This window comes from Martes martes (genome assembly GCF_963455335.1).
Source record: "Martes martes genome assembly, chromosome: 8".
In the NCBI taxonomy this organism is placed as follows: domain Eukaryota; kingdom Metazoa; phylum Chordata; class Mammalia; order Carnivora; family Mustelidae; genus Martes; species Martes martes.
This window is the reverse complement of record NC_137895.1, coordinates 97947155-97970123: the sequence shown is the minus strand read 5'-3', so window position 1 is coordinate 97970123 and position 22969 is coordinate 97947155.

Below are 22969 nucleotides of genomic sequence, written 5' to 3'. Positions count from 1 at the left end.
TCGATAGATTACCTTTCTATAGAAACACCTCTTAAGTGTCTCTTCTTTCCACATTCCCTCCTTCCAGAACTCCTATCTGACACAGAGACCTTGTGTTCTTCTCCCTGCCCCTTGGCCTGGTTTTCATATTTCCTGCCTCTCTGTCTCCCTATGGAACATGCTGGTTCTTTAGTCCATGACTGTCTTCTAATTTGCTAAGTCTCTCTCCACCTGTGTCTAATCTGCCATGTCAGCAGCCACTGAATTCTTTATGGCAATGATAAAGAATTTCATTTCAACATTGTTCTTTCTCAATTCTGCTCAATCATTTTGATCATCCTTATTCTCTCCATCCCCCCATCTTTTATTTCCTTACACCTATACAACAAATTGTACATTCTAAATTGATCTCAGTGTCTACATTTATTTTTATCTGCACAGTTTCTCATTTCTTCTGATTCTCCCTCATGGTGCTTTGTTTCTTCTATGTGTTTTGTTCTTATTTTTATTGTAGGTATGTGTTTCCTGGACATGGATCCATGAGCCTAGATAATTGCAGAAGCAAAACACATTCAAGAGGAAGATAAGACATGAGGAGACAGAAATGGAAACAGGTGTGTGTGTGTGTGTGTGTGTGTGTGTGTGTGAAAACCCTGGTGAGAATGTCAGTGCAGTGAGGTGTCTATAGTTCAGGGTCAGTTAAAGAAGGAAATGAAAGCAGTGAGTGAAGAGAAGGGACCTTTCAAGGAGTGTGTGTGTGATATGAGAAAATACATGAAGTTCTACCAGGGAAAGTAAGATCATCTTTAGAAAGATTACTCTGGCAGTAGAATAAACTGGATTAGGAGGAGGTAAGCTGGTGACAGGAAACCATGGAGACAACTATCACACATCAGTTCCAGAGACATGGAGGATTTGAACAAGTGAGTGGTGGAATAATTAAAGAAAAGGGAACAGGAACAAATTGAAGAGAGAGCGTTAACCCTAATCTTTCAGAATCAAGCCAGAATGCTCCCTCTCTAGGGGTCCACACCGGTGTCTTCATACCCACTTTAACTGAGACTGCATCCTAAAGTACATACAGATATGTCTGGCTTGGAGACTAACACTCATTTAACAATCACAAAGGTCGAACCATCTGTGTTGATGGCCAGATACTATGTATCCTAGAAGACTTCCGGAAAAAATGGCCAGATAAAAAGTAGCATCAGTTGGATTATACAATCCAACACCAAATAAATAGATAAATAATGTGGTTAAAAAGGGACAGAAGACTTGAATAGACATTTTTCCAAAGAAAGCATCCAGATGGCCAACAGACACATGAAAAGGTGTTCAAGATCACTCGGCATCAGGGAAACACAAATCAAAACCACAGTGAAATATCACCTCATACCTGTCAGAACGGTTAAACTCAAAAAGACAAGAAACAGCAAGTGTTCATGAGGATGTAGAGAAAAAGGAACCCTCATGCATTGTTGGAGGGAATGTAAATTGATGCATCCACTATGGAAATAGTACAAAGCTCCTCCACAAAAAAAAAAAAAAATTAAAAATAGAGGTGTCTGAGTGGCTCAGTTGGTTAAACATCTGACTCGTGGTTTCAGCTCAGGTTTTGATCTCCTGGGTTCTGAGATGGAGCCCCACATCAGGCTCCACGCTCACCAGGGAATCTGCTTGCAGATCCTCTCCCTCTGCCTTTACCCCTATTTGGGTTCTCATTCTTTCTCTCTCTAAAATAAATAAATAAATCTTTTTTAAAAATTAAAAATAGAAATACCATATGATCCAGTAGTCCTATTACTAGATATTTACTTAAAAAAAATCAAAACATTAATTTAAAAATATATATGTACCCCCAAGTTTATTCCAGCATTATTTTACAAAAGCCAAAACATGGAAGCAACCTTCCTGTCCATCAATAGATGAATGGATAAAGTTAAGAGGTGATACTCATGTGTAATGTATATAAATGTAACGGAATATCACTCAACCATAAAAAAGAATGAGATCGTGCCATTTGCAACAGCACGGATGAACCTAGAAGATATTATGCTAAGTGAAATAAGCCAGACAGAAAAGACAAATGCCATATTATTTCATTTTCTAGGTGGAATCTAAAAAACAAAATGAACAAAGGCAGAAGGAGACCCATGAATACAAAAAACAAAGTGGTGGTGGCCAGAGGGGATGGGCAAAAATGGGAACAGGGCAGGGAGAGGTAGAGGCTTCCAGTTCCAGAATGAGTAAGTCATGGGATGAAGGGTACAGCCTGGGAGTAGTCAGTGGCATTGAAGTTGGGTTGTCTGGTGACAGATGGCAGCCACCCTCCTGTAAGCACAACATGAAGGAGAGAGCCATCCAGTCACTATCCAGTCACTATGCTGTATGTGGGTACTGACCATACTTCAATTAACCACCCCCCTCACCTCTCTGAAAGTATGGTCAGTGTGTCAAGTTTTAGTTCTGTGCTACTTGAAAGGACACTGCTGGAGTCAGCACCATGGAAATGGTGCCCCCACTATGTCATTCTGAAAACAGAGTCAGAAGCAATCTTCATTTGAAAGTTGAAATATTCTCTAGGCACCATCAAGCCCTCGAGTCCATGAGTCATAAACATTTTCAATAATAGTAACAGGTTTTGTTGACTGGGAAGAACCCCCAGCCCAGACCAGGGGAATCAAGCCTGAGACCCCACAGGAGCTTGCTCTGGGCGTGCCAGGTTCCTAGCCACAAGTCCACGGCTGCCATGCCAGAGACAGCTGTGGCTCAAATGAACACAGCCTCCTGGCCGCCCAGACGGCAGTGAACAGCCCCACTGAGGTGCAGGGGCCATCTGTCAGCCTCCCTATCCTCTGCTGTGTTGTACAGAGAGCCTTTTCCACTGGGCTGACATACGGCTTCAAGCATCTAGTGGGTGAACCATGCTTCTGGGGACCTCCAGTGACACACTGCTCCCAAGCACCTCTATTTCACACCCTGAATATGGAGCCCAGCTCGGGCTTGATGTAGGATCTCCCTAGAAACAGACATCTCGTCCAAGGGCCCCTGCCCAGAGGCCTCCTCGTTCCCATACATTGGTCTTGGGTAGTGTCCCTGACATCTGGCCTTTTCAGTGCCCCCTTAGGGTCCCAGCAGCTTTCAGAACATGCACCATGCACCTGGCCTCAGGCCAGAAATTATGTCATGCATTTTTCAGCCGATAGAAAAGGAAACATTCAAAATCAGTGAGTAGGATCTTTCCGTGGACAAATGATGAGCTCAGGGATGCTCACATAAAAATTAACTTTTTACTAGGCTACCTGCAGAATGATCATAGAACACCCATGAGGATGCTGCATGGCTTCTGTATACTTTCAAAATAGCATATTTTCAATATATTAATTTCTTCTTTTCTTGGTAAATACTTAGTGGGCACCATCAGCTGAGCTGTAGGGACAAGTAAATGTGATTCTGTTTTCAGGAACTTTAAAATCTAATGAAGGAGGCATACATGTAAGCGACCATCTGCTATATGAAGCAGATAAGAGCCTGAAAGCCAATGCTTTCATAATAGATGTTAAACTACGTAAATGGATGGTGCATTTCGCTTCCTTGTCAGGATGATGCAGGCAAACCACCTGGTCAGGGACCGAATCCCAATCCCTTCCTGGCTCCACCCCAGGTGGGTCAGAAGACCACTCCCTCCCTGTCACAGTCCCTCGGTAGGAATGGCTGCACAGCCCAGCAGAGACAACATAGAGAGTCAGATCTGGAGATTTGGCTGGAAGTTTCAGGAAAGTGAATCATTGGCCTGTGTACATACTCAACAGCCCACTGTCTCTCAGAACTACCCCCTGTCCCCTCAAGAAGTCCCTGCTTTTCTGGAGCTTGGAACAAGGGACAAGTAAGTAAGCGCGCACCGCTCCGAAGTGATGAGGACCAGAGTCCAGCTAGGGGGAGCGTTGTCCCCAGTGGTGTGTCTGGGCAGCCTGACCTTGGCCGTGGATCTGCCAGACAGAGCACCAGGCCCACCCGGGAGGAGGAGAAACCAAGCCTTTGGGCACAGCCTCACCCGCTGGCCCCAGCCCCGCCTGAAATGAAGCGATGGGCGCCCACAGTTCCCCTCCTGGGGTAAGTCCATGTGATGGGGTTTTCTGCCACTTGGAACTGAAAGATGCTTGCCAGGGCCCTGGTTCTGACAGCTGTGTTTCTCACTGGTCTACACACAAAGTCCAGCAAGCACTGAGTCCGGACAAGTGTCCCAGCGTTCAGTCACACTGCCCCCTCACACTTAGTCCTGACCCCAGCAGCAGGAAGGAGGGACACCTCTGGGCCACCCAAGCCCGCACATCAGTCCAGGAGATCACTCGGCCTCACTGTCCACGCAGATAAGGGGAGAGGATGAGGCTCGCGGAGGCTCTGCGGATGATGGCTGCGATACGCTCGGTGCCCACCCGCACCCTCCGGTCGGCCACGCACACGCCGACACCCACACGCGCTGACACGCACACCCGCGGACGCGCACACCCGCGGACACGCACAGGCACGGACGCGCACATGCCGCCCCCGCCGGGGCCAGGCAGCACTCCCACGCCGCGCGCTTAGCTTCCTGGTTCAAGCTCTCTGCTTGCCTGGGGATTCGCAGATGTTAAAATAGGAACTAACTGGAGCCCTGAGTCCTGCAGGCAGGGCCTGATTTGAAGTCCCCAGGGAGCAGGTCACGCCCGCGGTCATCCGAGCTAGCACCTTCCCTGCGGGCTCACAAAGCGCCTGCGGCGTCTGAGCAGCCCAAGCCAGGGGACAAGGAGACGGCAATGACCGAGGGGGGGGGCGGCTGGGTCTCAGCCCCTCGGGAGGTCACCGAGCCCCCAGCCCCACACGAGGGCCACCAGCCCCGGCCCCCAGTGGCCCAGTGAACGCATGGCCTGGAAATTCCTTCTCCCTGGCAACAACCACTAAATCGGGGACAGAACCCCAAACCATAGATTCTGCAAAAGCCACATCTCAACCCTACTCGGGAAGCCAAAAACTTACAGCTTGTCATAGTCCCTGAAATTAACACGTGCCAAAGTAATTTATTCCCCAGTTCAGGAAGCAGATTTCTCCACCTTTCTCTGCATGAGTCAGCTATACTTAACACCCCCCCATGACTGTCTAACCCACGGTACTCAACAGTAGTAAAAGACCCCACCCAGATGAGATATATGACACCATTACTTGTCCTACAGCAGTGCGACAGGGCAATAAACCTTCATAGTTACCACTTGTACCTGAAAATAAATCAGTGTAATATGTACCGTCTTAGTGTCTAAGCTCTGATCAAATGGGAAATGACCAAGTCGGCCATGCTGCCTTATTCAGAAGAATTAGACAATCGTGTGGGCCTACTGAACAATGCTCGGAGGGACGGTACAAAGGTCATGCTGTCATCCTCTCTTTCCACAGTATTTACAAGTTGTGTATAATTTTTCTCAACACGTGATAAAAGACATCTTTAAAGCATGTCATCCTATGCCATGGAATTCAAACGAGGAATAACAAGTATGTCTGTTTGGATGGTCTAATGCCTCTCAGATATAGGCTGACATGAATAATTCAGTCTTTAAAAGTTATTCAATACAAACCAGCCCATGCTGAAAGCAGCAGCACGACAGTGGCCATGGGTGGCCGGGGGAGTGGGATCCTGCAGAAGTCAGTCTGAAGCATTTTGTATGTTGAAGCCAAGCCTTTCAAGGCTTTAGAAAGTTAGTGGGGAGAGGCCCTTGGCTCTGTTACTTCCAAATTGTTGGAGCTATTTTATACTTTTATAGTCAAAGACTAATTTTGATTTAAGGGGGGAAATTCAACTTGAAATTTGCTCAGTTCATTGAGACGTTTGTTAGTGAATAGGTCCTTTATGAAGTACTTTTGAATGATTTGGGTTTTTTTTTCCCCAAAACTCAAAAAAGCAGATTTTCATGACCTGCAGTCCTCTCCCCAAAACCTCTTTCCAGGCCTGGGAGGGTCCCTGATGACGTATCTTCGGGTCATTCCGTCTGTTCTGTGTAAAGGGTCTCCCAGAATTGGAAGAGCGGGCTCTGTTCTTACCCACCACTCTGTGTTGAGGATCACCACAGACTGTGTGAGTTTTCGATTTGTTTTCTCCTTGTTTCCAAAAGCATCCTCGCCACCTCAGTATTTCTGGGAAGTGCATTCAAATGCTATAAATACGGGTCTGTTTACTGATTTGTCGAAGGCTCTCTCCAGACTGTCTGAACTCCGCTGCTCGCTACAGCATGCACCCATCTATCCCGTGCTCATATTGCCCAACACCCTTCACTGCTGCAGGAGCGGACCCCCCATTCACCACTCCAGGGGCACCCCTCTGACAGGCTCCCTTCCTGCCCCAGATGATGAACTTGGAAGACCGGGCTCCCTCCAGACAAACACAGAGCAGGCTACTGAGGCAAAGAGAAGCCGGAACCAGCGAAAAGCCTGGAAGGAGTTTAGCCACACTGGTCAAGACGAAATGCCTTGACAGACCATATTGAGCCTCTTACCCTCATGGCCTGCCTGGAGATCATGTACGCTCAGACAGTAACAAAGAATTTCGATGACACTTAGCAAATAATTACAAGAATCCACGTAGGCTGAAAGAACAAGTCTCCTGAAAAACAAAACCCTCGAGAAGAGATACATGACAAATACGTTCACTTAAATGAATGCTCATGGGGCGCCCGGGTGGCGCAGTCAGTCAAGTGACCAACTCTTGATTTTAGCTCAGGTCGTGATCTCAGGACCGTGGGATCGAGCCCCATGTGGGGCTCTGTGTTGAGTGGGGGGTCTGCGTGGGATTCTTTGTTCTCTCTCTGCCCCTCCCACACGTGTGCCTGCTCACTCTCTCTAAAAAATAAACACATGCTTGTGATTTTATACCTCTTAGTAATTAAAGAATTATGTCCAGTTACAGGGTTCTGCAGGCATATTTTTTATTCCAGATTACTAAGGTGCATCGTGTCACCAGGTTAGGGTGATTTGAAGACTACAAGGGCCTCGTTATTATACCAAACTGGGCCTGTTATTTATATTTTACAGGGATAATACTGTGTGATCATTTCTATTACAGGATTATATTCATGCACCTTCGTCAGAGAAGATACAGTACAGCTTTCGCACATAAAGAAGGCGAGGCTCTGACGAAGGAAGGGTTCGACTCCGGTACAAATCTTCCAACTGAGGTGGTAGCACTACGGGGCCCATGAAGACCATGGTTTGGTTTCCCATGGCTGCCGTTGAATGGGCTTGGTCCACACCCCTGGTCATGGTCAGACATCTCTCCTAAGTATGTAGGGATTTACTGGGGAAGAGGACAGGTGTCAGTATATGAAAACAAATTCAGATGATCACTCCTAGAACAGAAATGTGGACCCCACCTGTAGCGGACCAGAAATATATCTTTCTTTCTTGCAACAAGAAGGGCACTTTGGAAAGGAATGATTCACAAGGAAGCTTCTAGAGAAAATTACAAGCACTGAGCTTTAACAAAGTGAAAACAAGTCAGTCATACTCACTAAACAGAATCCTGGATCTATAAAAATGTCATCATTTGTGTCAAATAATCATCAACAACTGAAATTTCTCACATACGTTTGGGTCCTTTTCTGGTGGAGATGGAAAGGGGGCAGCAGCTGTCAGCTCTAGCTTATACTTTACTTGCATGGGGAAAATAATTCAGCTGTGAATTACCTTCCAATTGTGTTGTTCCCAAGTGGGGAGGGGGTACACATGACCCTGCAGAGCGATGCACAATCTGGGAAACTGGTTAACAACAACCAAAATGTTGACATTTTCATACTCAGATTATATCTCTTCTCCCTCCCAAAGGGTCTTAGAATTCATAAAGGAATCGTGGGCTCACCAGAATAATTCTAAAGCAAAGAGCTATCACCTTCTTCCATGTGTGGCTCTTGGTAGGAAGTAAAGGAGCCAACAAGAGCCTACATAGCAACTTCCAGAAAGCAGAGCTCTAACTTGGAATCTATACCCTAACTTCCCTCTTGAGTTATTTAAGAGGACAGATCCATATTAGAACACTCTCATCTTGATTCAGGACAGAGAGTTCTAGAAGGCAGACCAGGGAGATGTTCACATTTTTAAAAAATCAGGTCCTAAGCCCTGTTTTGCAGAATGCAGCTTGTTTTATCTTCAAAAAGACAGAGAATACAGAGCAACAAAACAAGCCCAGGGTCATGGTTATTTAGAAATATTTTGCCTCCCGTGTATCATCTTCCTAATACAAAATTTCCCACTGATTAGAAATGTTTGTACCACACATGTGTAATCTCTGAGATGTCAAATCTTTCAAACAATTCCTGTTCTTGAGATGATCTGTTAGGTGGAACCTTGCCGAGGCTGACCCCTGGCTGGCTGCTTTACTACTGACAACTTGCTCTAAAGAGAGTAACTCTGTCTTCGGGTCCATGCAAAGATCTTTGTCTTTTTTTACTCATATACAACTCTCATTAATTTCTATTTAGTGCTCAAGGATATTTCAGGTTTATTCATTTTAAAGTTCTATCTGAAAGGATTATTTGAGTCTTGAAAACACTAAAATGGGGCAGGGTGGATAGGGTAGCCAACAAAACACTTCAGCAATATTCATGTTCATGATTTCTTGTTTGTGCCTTAAATCCCAAGCTGCTGGCAAACTCCTTGAGAATTTCTCAAATGTTGGGGCAGAACAAAAAAGACCCCTCTACCTTGACTTAGTAATAATGGATTGCAAACACGTGCTGATGTATTTTGCTTGTACACACATTACAACACATATGCCCCAAATATGCGGAGTTAAAGAAACACCGATTTGGTCAAACTAGCTAATCTAGACATGAGATTCATTGACCATTTACTTCCACTGCTACAGATGATGTGCCCAGATGAGATTACTGAGAAATTATCAAAGGCCATCTGCGTGGTCTCTATGAATCTTTAAATCTGCAGTCATTTAAATATATACTCGATGCTTGAAGGTGTCATCTCTGTGGTGATCTGATCAAGGACTTTAACCTGAGTGTCTAAGACTTCCTTCTACTGCAAATGTACATGCGCTCTTGAACTTTTCATAAGAGTACTAAATAGACCTAAACACACAGGCTGAAAAGCGAAGACTAGCATCAGCACCTGGAGAGTCAGCCAGAGACCCAGAGGGGCTGAGCCTGGAGACCCAGCCCGTCTCTGACCTGAGTATCTGCATGGATATTCAGACACAGAACATCCCAGAGCATAGGATTCCAAAGAAGGATGTTCAGTGTGAAAGAGTCTGATACCTCCATGGGTTTCAGGGAGTAAAACACTAAGTGAAAATAAATACCACAACAACCGATCTGGCCAGTACACTGTAATCAGCACGACGGAGACGAGAAAGTCAACACGGCACTCTGCTCTGCCTCACAGGAAGGATTTTTGAAGCCCCTTTTCCTGTAAGTAGGAGTGACTTCCAGTGACTTTTTAATGTACCTCAGAGTAGGATGTGAATCATTCCACAATTTACTAATATCAATGAATCGTTAGCAGTGGTCGTTTTTAATTTCTTAGCAAAATGACAAGAGCTCTATTGCAGGATCTGAGGATCTGATTTTACCTAAATGCCCCCATTTTAATTAATTCAGAGCAGTTGTCGTACCAAGCTAAATTAAAATTGTGTCTGAAACACAGGGCCATATTTGCTGAAAGGAGATTAAGGCTCATTTTGAGGAGTGACTCATACCCGATATGGCATTAAATGAGCTAATACTAGATGATGATACCACAAAACCATCACGGCCCTCCAGCATCCACGGATGAAGGAGTGGGACAGTGACTTCAGTGCAAAGCTTTTTCACTTTAGCCAACTTCCCGGTGAGGGGAGAGACCGGCCGCCTTGCAAGGGCTGAATCCAGACACCCCCAGAAAGGTCAGTTTCTGAACAAGCCTGCTAGCCCTTTCTTGAAACACGCACCAGCTTGACCTGAGCCCTACATCTGATCTGTTTTTAATTTTTTTTTTTTTCCTTGAAGGGAATAGGGGCCAGGAGAGAAGACAAGAAGGACTTTCTTAAAACCCCTTAAGGGAAGAAAAGCCTCCGATGGCGAGTTCAGTCTGAGCAACAGTCTTCAAACTTTTCCTGATGTTCAGAGTGAAATCCCCAGAGGGCCACGTCTTTGGACATGCAGCGGCAACTTCAGACGGGGTCAGCTCGAGCTCGCCCGGCGCCCTCAGGCTCTGGCCTCGAGGAGCCCTGCACCCACCGCAGCGCGGAGCGGGACCTGACGCGAGCGCGGAGGGCAGGCTGCTCTCCCTGGCAGCGCGTGGGGTCCGGCCTCCCCGAGCTGCGAGCCAGTCCGGGGCGCGCTGCGGGCTCCCGAGCGCGGACTCCGCAGGGTGCGCACCGGCAGACGCGCTAATGCAGGACCCGCCGCGCGCGGACCTGCTTCTGCAGCCCGCACCTCCGGCGCCCAAGGGACACGGCCCCGCCGGCCCGCCCCTCCTCGGGCGCCAGCCCCCCGACTGTTCTCGAGCGGACTCTGGGCTCCACCAGAACTTGGGCTGTCCCCGAAAGACTCCGCTCCCGGCAGGAACACCGCAAACACCCGGTTAGCTGTGCTTGCGACTTGGCGGGAGGGAAAACCCAGGCGAGCCCCGCTGCGGGCGCTGGGAGGCTGCGCGCTGCGTCGGGACGCCCCTTCCCCGCACCTCGCAGCGGCGCCTCTGCAAACCCGCGCGCGCAGGAGAGCACGAATCCCAAGAGCCCGGCAAGTTCCCGGAGGACGGGCGTACTCACGAGCTTCCCCCGCCGCCGCCGGACTCCAGGGCCGCGCGGCCCAAAGAGCATACGGAGGAAGGCCGCCGCGCCCGGCTCCACGGCCCCGTGCCCCTGCGCCCGAGGCGTCTGGCGGCTCTGCGCGGGTCTTCCCGCAAGCTCCTGGCCGGGGTGGCGCCGTCCGCTCCGCGCGCTCTGCCGGCCGGCGCGCTCTGCGGGCCCGCGAGCTCTCCCGGCTCGTAGCCTCACCTGCGGCCACACGCACCTCCGCACGCCCCGCGCCGGCGCTGCGGCCCCGCACGGCCCCGGGCGCCCCTGGCGGCGGCGGGCGGAAGTGCGCGCGGACCCCGGCCAGCCTGCCGCCCGCGCTCCGCTGGGGACTACGGGGACGCCGCCGCCAGCCCGGCTAGCTCGTGCGCGGGGCTCCCCGCAGACAGCGCGGCCAGGCCAGCTGCAGTCTGAGGACCGTCCGCCGTGGCGCCAGGGAAGGATCTTCTGCGGCTTGCGGGTGGGTGCGCGTGTGTACGTGTGCGCGCGTGTGGGTGTCTGTAGTGGGAAAGGTGAAGCGGGGAGAGAAACAGCTAATCGGGTTGGAAGACGAATTTTATGTGTATGGAAACTGCTGTAAAGACTTCTTGCCTTCTGAACTCATTTAATGATTCAGGCAAAAACACCTCGTGATCTCCGTAGGCAGGCAGCAGACCGTGGTGGACATTGTAAACTTTGGTAGGGATCTGTATCTGCTTGTAGCTCAATGAGGCGGGGGGGGGGGGGGGGGGGGGGAAATATATATATATAATTTTTATTTTAAACCCTCCCCCACTTGAGCTACGGAGTCAGCATTTTACTACGGACACCCCTGCTTGCAAATTTAAGGGCTAAGAGCCACGGACAGATAAAACCACAAACTGCATCTTGGCAGAAGGAATGTTGTTCCAAATGCCATGCCGAGCTGATTATACCGAGTAGGTGCACTGAATAGATTTAATTGAAGAATGAAAGCTTTTGAAACAACTCGGGTCTACTCTATGTGCGTTGCTTTCCACTCAGATTCTCTCATAACAGTTCCCCAAAGAACATATTTTTTTAATGATGGCGTATTAAAGGAAAAGCATATCAAAGGGGGCGGGGGCTTCACAGCATAAAGATAAAAACCAGAAGCCCATGGAGGGAGAAGCGTTTCAAGACCTGTGACCTGGAACTCAGTTGGCAGCTTAGTGGCCTGTCTCCTCTCCGAAAGGACCCCTAGCAGGTGTAAATCCAAGAGTTACCAGCTCGACACCACAGATCAATACAGTCCTAAAACTGATCAGACTCGTGTCAAATGTGCTGAGATGGGAAACAGGCTCCAGGCATCCTTGTGTTGTCCAAAGTGACCAGAATACGAAAGGAACTTTAACCTTTAGCACACCCCCACTTGCCTGAGAGCACAGCAAGCAGAAAAGGTATTTTTATGGTTATTTTGCCTGGAAGGTGGGGAGGACAAAACCGGAAATGGAAAATTTAAATAGCTTTGCCAAAGTCATAGTATTAACAGCTGGAAGGACTGAGAATTAGACCAAATTCAGAGATTCTGATCTCAACTTTATGGCTTCCTCCACCCTCATTTGGGCCCCTAGGAATCAGGAACACTCACCCCTCCCCCAACCCCAGCAAAAGGCAATGACAACAAAACCTGTTCAGAAGGTGTGTTTGGAACTTTGCAAAAAAGCCACAGGCATTGCAATGACCTTCATTCATGCATCAGACACTTCCCCCGGGCCTGCCAGGAGTCCCGGGACTGGAACATTTTATTTCTAATTTGTAAAGCAAATATAAATTAACGATTTACATTAAGGGTCTAATACATTTTTTAAGCAACCTATAAACCAATCACCATAGGTGTGTGTATTCTTAGCCTAAATTAATGGTCACAACACTCCTCTGAAGTAAAGTAAGCCCTTTTAACAGATAGGCTGGATCTCAGAGAGGGTAAGGGTTGTGTCCAGAGTCACACAGCAAGCTGGGATCGGAAGCCAGGTTCACTGAACTCTGAGAACACCTTCTCACAGAGACAGTGTCTCCGCAACGGAGAAGTTGTCACCCTGTGAAAACTATACTCATTTGGAACACTGAAAAAATTAAATTAAATTAAAAAAAAAAAAAACACTGTACTCAGTGGTTCACAGGAAACCCATTTAGAATGCCTTGGTAAGCACCTCAGTAATTGATACCAATAAAACCAGAAAGGACAATGATGGTAAATCACTTGAGCAGGGATTAGGCTGGGTCTTTACAAGTCAAATGAGACCCAGCAACAGGAGGGAGTGAGATCCCTGGCTGGGTGGCCTTCCCCCTGCAGAGCACAGCATTGAGCTGTTAACAAAAATTCAACTGAGTAAAATTTAAAGTCTATTTGACTTTATTAATTGATTCAGGAATCCAGCAACATCCCGCCTAGCAAACAGAGGGGAATTCCAAAGGGCTCCAGAACAGGAAATGTTTTTTAAGGACAAGGGAGTCATAAACAGAAAAAGAAAAAATAAAGGATTATTTGGAGTAGGATCATCTTCCTTTAGGGAAAAGGGGTCTTATTAGGTGGATTACTGCATCTTGCTTTGGGGGTTGGAGAGGACCCATGTGACAGATTACCTTTATACGTTGTTGATGCTGACCGAGAAGCCTGGATTGATCAGTTAAGACTATATTTCCAGGGGAGGTTGAAACTTTGATTAGGTTAGGTATTAAGCCCTGGTTTGGTGGCTTGGTCTAGCATAAATGACTCCATTTGGGGGTTGTGGCTTTCTTTTTAAAAGGATGTTGGACTAAGGCACCTGGGTAGCTCAGTTGGTTAAGTGTCTGTGTTGGTCTCAGGTCATGATCCCAGAGTCCTAGAATCAGGCCCCAAATGGGGCTCCCTGCTCAGCAGAGAGTCTGCTTCTCCCTCTCTGTCTGCCACTCCCTCTGCTTGTGCTCTATCTCTCTCTGTCAAATAAATAAATAAAGTCTTAAAAAAAAAATAAAAGAATGCCGGACTGGACATCAGCACTGGGGTCACGGCATGACCTCCCAGGACAAGGGCAGCCAGGGTGAGCAATGCCCAGAGCAGAGCTCTGCGAGCAGGTGACCCGTGTGGTGCGTCCATTCATCCCTCTCCGGCTAGGAGGAGATGGAGTGGCTTGCTTTTCGGTTGTTTGGTTTGTGTCATGGGAACCACAGCCTGACATAGAGCCATTAGGGAGTCGCAGGTTTGAAGCCCTCGATGAAGTCTGGAGCCTGCAGCGTGGACCAGCTGCAGAGATGCCTTGGGAGTTGGCAACAGCCTTGGGCTCCTGCCAGCTGCTCAACACCTGGGAGCCTCAGCCCCCTAGTCTGTTCGATAAGGTCCTCTCCACGGAAGACAGCTCCAAGCACTAAAGGAGAAAATGTGTGTTGACGCTTAATGTCCTGTGCCTGTCCAGAGGGCACTGGATTGGGCAGGCATGTCGCTGGGAGCTCTGGGTTGGGAGGAGGGGGGTCCCCATCCCGGGGACCACCAACAACCGGGAGCTAACACACTCCATTCCCTCCATTCTCCATAGCTCTTTGTTATTTTAAGTAGGAAAGATGAAAAAAAAAAATGTGGAGGTGGAATCTGGCACATTGCTAAAGCTAATGATTCAGACCCCTGGGTTGTGCGCGGGTGCGGCGGCCATCAGAGTTTGTACCAAACACAAAAGAGAACTTAATCTCAGCATGAGTCACAACAGAAGACAAGGAATGACTACTGACGTTCGGAGGTGTGTAGATGCTCGTGTATGTCACTGCACATGGGCTGTCTATGGAAATACTCCAAGGGAAACTGAGCCCCTAGCATTTCCTGCCAATGTCCTCTGTCCTCCCTGCACACCTGGGTCCCTTCCATCCCTGAGCAGAGGACGACCAACTTGCCTACCACAGTGAAGATTCTTCTGAAGGCTGTCCACATTAATTCCCCTCTTCATTCAGCAATTTCTTCCCTATAAATTCTTATTTCTGCATGTTTTATTTAAGTCTAGAAATACATTTAATTTTACCCTCATAGTGGGAACAGATCTGTCATTAAATCTTCTGAAAGTTAGAATACTGTGAATAAAATATAATAGTATTTCTATTAGGAGTAATTTTTCCCATAAGCCCCTGAGCAACAAATCCTGAAGAACAATTATCAAGAGACAGACTCCAGCAAGAATAAATGTCCCACGTGTGATATAGGGCACACCACACAGCATCTTTCCAGGTTCTCTCTGATGAGCAGCATTCCCTGTAATTAGTCCTTGGAAATCCAGGGTTTTAACAGCCAAAGGGTTGTCCATATGATTACATAAATCTCAGCTACAAGAATAGTCAACCTCATACTTCTTACAAATTCAGTCTGCTTCAACCCAGTAGGACCTTTTGTGACGACCACTGGTGTCTAAGACAACCTAAAATAAGTCCTCACCAAGAACTTGGAGTATAAAAACAATACTGCATGGTATTCCCCAAAGTGTGTGAGGAAACACTCTACATGATTACTCCCAGATCATCACACACAGTTTCCCTGACGTTCTGGCTTGGATGGAATCAAAGAAGCTTAAAATTAAGATGGCCCCCAGAGTCAGGTGGCCAGCACTCCCCCCAGTTCAAGCACTACCTTCCCCAACACCAATCCTTCACATGCCGATGGATGGCAAAGGCCAAGGCACACCCTTGGGGAAAAAAGGCAGATGCTAGGATTTCCTCCAATCACAACCCACCAGCAGATACATTCACGGAGTCAACGACATGAGCTTCCACAGTTCTCTTCTTCTTTAAAAAAAAAAATTACAGAGATCTATTTGTACCTTTGCAACCAAATTTCTAATTCTATGGAAGGCATGAAAGATACCTCTGATTTTTTTTTCCTCACTTCTTTGGGGCCAGGAGGAAGGAGGCAGTATGGAATGTATCTAAAAAGTTGTTTTTTTTTTTCCCCACTTAAGATTAAAATCAACATCTGTTGAGCTTGACAGAGGAATTTTTAGAGTCCTCTTACTGGAAGGGGCATGATTTTGAAATACAATTTTATACATTCAAACTCTAAATTGTACCTCTTTCAATATGGAAAGTGAAAATAAATAAATAAATAAATTTGGGTTGAGAGATTCGTTTGCTAAATGAGCTTTTAGGGCAAAAACAAATGCCAGTTAATATACTGCAGTTTGAGGAGCGTTTGAGTAGAACCCAAAAGGGAGTTAAACATTTTTATGAGTTTAGCTGTTGAAATTGTTAGGCTTAATGGTGAAAAGCTAAGAAAGTCTTTTTCAGAAGCACATACTTAATCTCTAAATCATGGTCACCACAAACAAGTTAAGAAAACGTAAAAAAAAAAAAAAAAAAAAAAAAAGCGCCTGTGTGGCTCAGTCCACTGATCGACTGCCTTCAGCTCAGGTCAAGATCAAGTCCCAGGATGGAGTCCCACACCATACTTCCTGCTCAGCAGGATGTCTGCTTTTCCCTCTGACCTTCCCCCTCTCATGGTCTCTCTTTGTCTCTCTCTCTCCCAAATAAATAAATAAAATATTTTTTTTAATGTAAAAACATTGAAGAAAGAAGAGAAAAGAAAATGTGGGCAGTGTGAAGTCTTGGTTTTATTACAGGGTAAGACAAGTAATAATAACACCTTGAGCATCCAATTCCATGTATAAAACACACCTTCTAAATTTGGTTGAGAATGAAATTGGTTCTGGTCTCAATGGGCCATTTACCAGAACACCCTGATAGCACCTCTATACCATGTTTTGTATCCTGCCATCAAGAATCATAAAGTTTGCTCTTCAGAAAGTCAGGAAGCATGAACATTGTTGCATTTTTTTTTCTCTTTTAGGTTAATACTTGGATAAGAAATTGTATTGATTCCATCATCCTTTTTTTAAAAGATTTTATTTATTTATTTGACAGGCAGAGATCACAAGTAGGCAGAGAGGCAGGCAGAGAGAGAGGCAGAAGCAGGCTTCCCACTGAGCAGAGACCCCGATGCGGGGCTCAATCCCAGGACCCTGGGATCATGACCTGAGCCAAAGGCAGAGGCTTTAACCCACTGAGCCACCCAGGTGCCCCCCCTTCTTTCTTTGGTTAAAAGGTTTAATGTGCTTTAAGGAAATGATGCTCGTAAATGTAATTTATATTGTTGTAATCACTGGTGATGAAATGTTACCATTTTTGATAAATGTGTATTTGAAACTTATTTTGACAATAAAGCATGGTCCAAACTGTGTTGAATTTAAGAATACTGAGACTCACCATAATAATAATAGTAGTAGTAGAAGGACGGGGAATAACAAACATTGGTGTAGAAGTAAAGAAGAGTCCTTCCCCACCCCTGGCGGGAACGTTACCTGGCACAGCTGTTTTGGGACAAAGTCTGGGGGTTCTTCCAGTGGTTAAATGTGGAGTGACTATAACAGTGCGATTACCAGCTACATATGCAAGAGACACGAAAATGTGCCCCCACATGAACTTGAGCACAAATGTTTGTAGCAGCATTACTCACAAGAGCCAAAAGGTGAAGACAACCCAGATGCCCATAAACACATGAATGGATAAACGAAATATGGTCTATTCAGACAATTAAATACTACCTCACCTTTAACAGAAAGGAACTTCTGATGTATGCTCCAACATGTGAGAACCCTGAAGGCATCGTGCTGAGTGAAATAAGCCAGTCCCAAAAGACCAAATGGGATATGATCCCACTTCTCTAAGGTCACTCTCAGAGACAAGTGAAGAGACAGAAAGTAGATTAGTGATCACCAGAGGCTGTGGGGAGGGAGCACGGGGGGATAGTATTTCATGCATACAGAGTTTCAGCTGGGGAAGATGAAAAAGCTCTAGAAGGTATAGTGGTGAGGGTTGCACAACATCGTGAATGAAATGCCCCCAAATTACATGCCTAAAAATGATTACAATGGTGAACTTTATGTTATGCATATTGTATTCCAGGAAAAAAATAAAGAAAATATAGCTTCGTTGATACAAAAGTTGTAACTTTAGTAGACTTACAGACCTTGATTTGGATGAATTTCAGTCATTAAAATGTTGAGAGGGGAAGAAATACTACTGAAGTATTTGGAGGAAACTTAAAAACGTGCTAAGTGAAGGTCGGCCCCAAGAACCACGTATTATATAAGCCCACTGATAAGAATTTCTCAGAAAAGACAAATCTATAGAGACAGAAACGAGACTAGCTCTTGCTTAGGGCTGGGCGGGGGGAGAGGTAGTAGAAGAACAAAAGGATAACAGTTAAGGGGAGAAAGGTTTCTTTGGGGAGTAATAAAAATACTCTAAAATGGGTTTTGGCACTGAATGTACAACCCATTGAGTATATTAAAAACCACTGGACACTTTAAAGAGGTGAATTGGATGGTAGGTATCTCAAAGCCATTTTTAAGGAAGAACACAGGAACTCTAAAAATACAATGAACCCATTAACATCTACTCAACCACAGCTATTGCAAACAGAAATGTGACTGACAAATGAGAGGTCACATTCATAAGCCGCCCAACAGTTCATTACTGTCCTAATATTGCTGTCAAAAAGCCTCAGGCCTCAGTGGGAGACACTGCCAGACTGAGCTCCCCAGGCTCAAGGCCACGGCCGGCTCAAGCAGGTGCTCCGGTCTCACCTCATCGGGTTTAGGGATGCTGGCCATTGCTGATCTAGGATGGCCCCAACTGGGATGCCTCAACAAGCCCAGCCAACAAGCCCAGCAGCTCTTACAATGGGGTGTGGAAGCAAGAGGAGACGCAGGAGAAGACCCAAGTCTGCTCCAAGCCCTTCCTCTAGCACTTTGGCAAGCACTCCACTGACCAAAGCAAATCTCACGGACAAAGGCAGAATCAGGGCCAGGACGGCAGATCCGGCTTCACCTTCACGTTCTCCCCATTTCTACGTACAATGGTATCTGGAACTTTGAGACGTCTTGCTTTATTTCTGTCTCATTTAATTTAAATATTAGCTGCATTTAACATTTTTATAATTCAGCTTGAACAACAGTCATATAATTCAGGTAGACGGAAAAGCGAATCAAATGTATTTGCAACAGAGAGCTCTAAAATGCCCCTGGACAATGCTGTATGTGATGTGAGCCTCAACTGTGTCTGGTACCTTCTCCTTAACGCGTCTTTGTAGCAGATGTCTTTGCTGCAAGTGTGTTCACAGCAAGCATTTTTGCTGCACAACCAGCAGGGAAGCAATTTTGCCATAAAAAATTTAAAGGATGAAAAAAATGGTCGGATGACAGTTTGGTTTGACAGTTTGGTTTCATTTCTCCATTGACATGTTGCTCTCATCGTCGCAGAGTGTAAATCTTAACCCCCACAGTGGTCCACGGAGTGGCACGATTCCAAACCTACATCACCCATAGAACTTTGGAACGTCTGTGGATGGACATGTTGGCAATTTGCCAAGAGCAAACAACAGTGTGGAAGGCTTTCACACACGCCATGGAACTCAGTTACAAATATGTGTCCTGGTCTTTGGAAACTGATACTCCTCTTAATGAAGGACAGAATTTTAGTGGGAAAAAAGTGTGATGCCCAATGAGGAGACAACTCGACAGACAAAAAAAAAAAAAAAAGTATGAACAAAGACATTAAAGACAAGTGTTTAGGTACAATCCAGAAAATCAAATCAGTTTATGCAGTGTTGCCATGAATCTACACACATTTTAAGTGTATTCAAATATTTTGCACTTCACAGCAAAGTGTTTTGAATTTTGCTATCGATTTTTCATGTTTCATGGTGTCCTTTTCAATGAATGTGTCTGTTTCAATTTTTGTGATTTTATCTTTTATGGCAAAATTGCCTTATGGCCAATTAGGAACATGGTGGAAGTATTTGCTGCGAAAATGCTCATGGCCAAGATGTTTCCGGCGAAACTACTGAGAGCCCAGCTTGATGACTTGCCTTTTAATTATAGGAAATTTTAGCTTTTGCAAAGATAACTACTTTTTAAAGTGCTTTTCTAAATATTCTTCTCTTATCACTGAAATGCATGCCTATATGCACAAAGAATAATTGGAATAGGAAAATGTTAATAACAACCCACAGCGCACGCACACGCGCACACACACGCGCACACACACACACACACACTCCCACTGCTTTTGCTGTGGATGAAAAGTACCAGGTCACTGATGAAACAGATGATAACTCCTTCTTTATGTGCATTTAGAAGACTGGGTTCATCTTATTTGTGTTGTATTTATACTGTGAGGTTACTCTGCATCTCGTTCTAGGTTTGCACATTTTATTTCCAAAGAGTGGCTTCATATATGGAGAATGAAATCCTTTTCTGGACTGTCAGTCTAAAACGACCCTGAATCCTAAATAGATCTCACATGGTCTGCCTTTAACACATTCTTTTTTGTTGTTAACAGTTTCTGCATGACGGACTGTATCGGTCACATGAATTATGTAACAAATGCCCACCTGTATAGTGTTGGGCACACTTTCTGTCCACAGGCAAGATCAGAAGAAAGAAATGATTATATCATTAGAGTCTTTTTTTTTTCTTTAAAGTGGTTGCTGTGGCTGATTTAGGAAAGTGTGATTTAAAAAGTTTAAAAGTGTGATTTAAAAAGTGTGATTTAAAAGTGGTGTCTCGAAGTAGGGCTTAAGAAATTGTTCCTGCCAGGAAATAGACCAGGCTCTGCTTCTCACTCCCCTCCCCCTTTCACGTGTTTCAATTACTGGGAAGGTTAATGGTGCCCAAGAACAGAGGTATGAAGGCGCCTTTTGTTACCTTCAGTGTCAGAAGCCCCCCAAGCCTCTTTGCTTTCCCTTGGTGTTTATGGGGAAAGACAGAGTGTTCTTTCACATGCCAGAGAACATGAGAACTGACTTCCCACAGCCAAGCAGAACTTTGCCAACATTTTCTGGAAAACAGTTCTGTCCCTTTCAGAGCCAGCCTGGAATGTAATTTGAACTCGAGTACAAAGCAGGACATCGTTTAAGATGAGCTATGAAATCCCTTAATCTTGTGAAATCAGCAAACTGCCCTCTACATTCTCCCACACATGATCTCCAACAACGCCTTAGTTACTAATCAACCAGAGTAGACAAGTAGGGTGTCTCTCTGAATTTTTTATACCGAATTAACAAAAATAATTGGGATGTTAAAGACGAGAGGGCCGTGATGGGCAGAATGCACCGAGGTGTCTGCAGCGTACCGTGATGCTGTCACTGCTGGTGTGTAAAGCATCTTATGGATGTCCTTTTTGACCTCTCCTCTTGAAATACCACCCTCCATGCAGCCTCCATCAGGATTAACCTTACCTAGAAATAATAGGTACCTGTGAGCAGGGCAGGTTTTCAGGGAATGGAAATGAACTTCTGAACCCCAGAATCTCTCTTGTTTCAGCAGACTTGCTAATACTTAGCATAAGACAAAAACCTTGCTTCCTTTTCCTTGTTATCTTTTCGAATACGTAACAAAGGCAATTCACTGAAAGGCAGGCAGTGTTGCCTTAAATTCTCCCTCCTCAGATCCTCAGCTTTGATCTGGGGAAGGACATCAAGCCCCAAGGAAGAGTGACATGTGCAAAGAAAAGATCACTGGAGTAGGGTTGTCAGGGAAAATGCAGCACACCTACGTAAATTTGAATTTCAGAGAATCACGAAGTTTGGGGGACATACGTGTGTTAGACATAAATCTGGCAACTCTACATCAGGTGTACTGAGGAGATGATTTTTTAAAAAGAGGTCATGGAGAGCATCAGAGATTAACACGATACTTCACAGTTCTGTCTAGGGCCAAGGTCAGCGAACTCTGGCCTGAGGGCCAAATCTGGTTTGCTTCTGTTTTAATAATGTTTTCCTGAGGAGCACCTGGGTGGCTCAGATGGCTGGGTGTCTGCCTTTGGCTCAGGTCATGATCCCAGGGTCCTGGGATTGAGTCTCACATCCAGCTCCCTGCTCAGTGGGGGGCCTACTTGAGATTCTCTCCCTCTCCTTCTGCCACTCCTCCCCCTGCTTGCATGTGCACTCTCTCTAAATAAATAAATAAGTAAATAAAATCTTTTTTAAAATGATGTTTTGGGGCACCTGGGTGGCTCAGTCGTTAAGCATCTGCCTTTGGCTCAGGTCATGATCCTGGGGTCCTGGGATCCAGCCCTGCACTGGGCTCCCTGCTCTGTGGGAAGCCTGCTTCTCCCTCTCCTGCTTCCCCTGCTTGTATTCCCTCACTCACTATCTCTCTCTCTCTCTGTCAAATAAATAAATATAATCTTTAAATAAATAAAAATAAAAATAAAAAATAAAAGAATGATGTTTTACTGGAGACAGAATCACACACAGTCATTGGGTATAGTCTAGGGCTGCTCTCATCCCACAATGCCAGAGTTCAGTAGTTACAACAGATACAATATGTCTCCCAGAGCCTAAAATATTTACCATCTGACCCTTTACAGAAAAGGTTAACCAAATTTCTTCCCAGAAAAAATTCCCTAAATGACAACTACCATCGTAAATACTTACCATTCTCATATATGATGAAATGTTCCTTTCCATAGGCATGCTCATGACTTCAAAGCTGAAAATCTGTTAGATTATTAAATACGTGATACTGTTTTACTCATTGGAATTAATCATAAGAAAATCAGGTTACTTCAAGAAAAACAGCATTGAGAAATTTTTATACATGTCGACAATTGTGTTTCAGAACTCCAGACGGCCTCATCGCAAACTTATTTCTCAGCACAATGAAGCAGAGAATATTATAGAAGATTCAGGGAAATCCAATCCATCCACCAACGAGATCTTCCAATCTTCAGGAGAACATTTCCTACCCAATGTGGTTCAAAGTGTCTTAAAGAAGCAACTGTTGAATTCCCATGTGGATAACTATGGTTCTGAAGAACAAAGGAATTACAGAATTAATCTCCAAACTGTGAGAAGAAAAGCTGGGCTCACAAAATCTGTAATGTGCCAGTGAGTAGCTGAAAGGAAGCTACTCCTTCCTTGGGATTTTTGGAAAGTTGGATTTTTTTTTTTAATTTAAATTTTTCAGTGTTCCAGAATTCATTGTTTATGCACCACACCCAGTGCTCCATGCAATACATGCTCTCCTTAGTACTCACCACCAGGAAAGTCAGATTTTATTCCTCAGAACAAACACATGGTTGAAGTCACTTGATGGGTGGATAATGTGAGAGGGGTCTATGGACCAAAGTGACCCCCTAGCGTGGGTACAGATGGCATACAGAAACAAG